The sequence below is a fragment of the Quercus suber genome, unplaced genomic scaffold (assembly GCF_002906115.3).
Source record: "Quercus suber isolate HL8 unplaced genomic scaffold, Cork oak 2.0 scaffold_118, whole genome shotgun sequence".
NCBI classification, from domain to species: Eukaryota; Viridiplantae; Streptophyta; class Magnoliopsida; order Fagales; family Fagaceae; genus Quercus; species Quercus suber.
Genome location: NW_027069583.1, coordinates 136,019 through 136,825, shown reverse-complemented (window position 1 = coordinate 136,825; position 807 = coordinate 136,019).

The window sequence follows — 807 nt, the reverse complement described above, 5'->3', positions numbered from 1 at the left end:
GCTAAAAGAATTATGAGCAAACAAAAAACAATTGATGCATTCTTTAAGAAAAAAGATGTTAGCAATTCAGAAATTAGGACACTTGTGCTATAGAAACAAATGTTAATACTTCAATACCTGATAAACACCCCTCCAAATGTCCAAAACTTCAATTTGAAGAGATAGATCGTGATCCAGGATCATGTAAACAAATATGTGAATTTCTATCAACCAACAAGATGAAATCCGACGAGCTTATCTCAAAGAAGGTCCATATCAACCTGAAAATATAGACTATCCATACAATGATGATACTCATCGTCGTCGATTTCAACCTTCATGGTTTGGTTCACATAAGGATTGGTTGGAATACTCACCTTCAATGGATGCGATATATTGTCTACCTTGCTACCTTTTTAGTAAGAAACCAATAGTCGTCCCGGATCAGATGTATTCATTTCACGAGGTTTTAATAATTGAAAAAGGTGAAAGATGGAATGAATTGTCCTTTAATTCGTCATGAAGGGAAAGAACCAAACTCCCACATAAAATTGCTATGAAATGTTGCGAGGATTTAAAGAATCATTCACGGCATATTGACAAGCTGATTGAGAAACAAAGTCAAAAGAATTAGAGAATAATCGGTTGCGGCTCAAAACCTCAGTAGAGTGTGCTCGATGGCTAGCATTCCAAGCTTGTGCTTTTAAAGGTCATGATGAAAGCCTTGATTCAAAAAATAGAGGTAATTTTATTGAATTGATAAAATTCACATCAACTTTCAATGACAAAGTAGCTAGTGTTGTCTTGAAAATGCACAGGAAAAGCCAA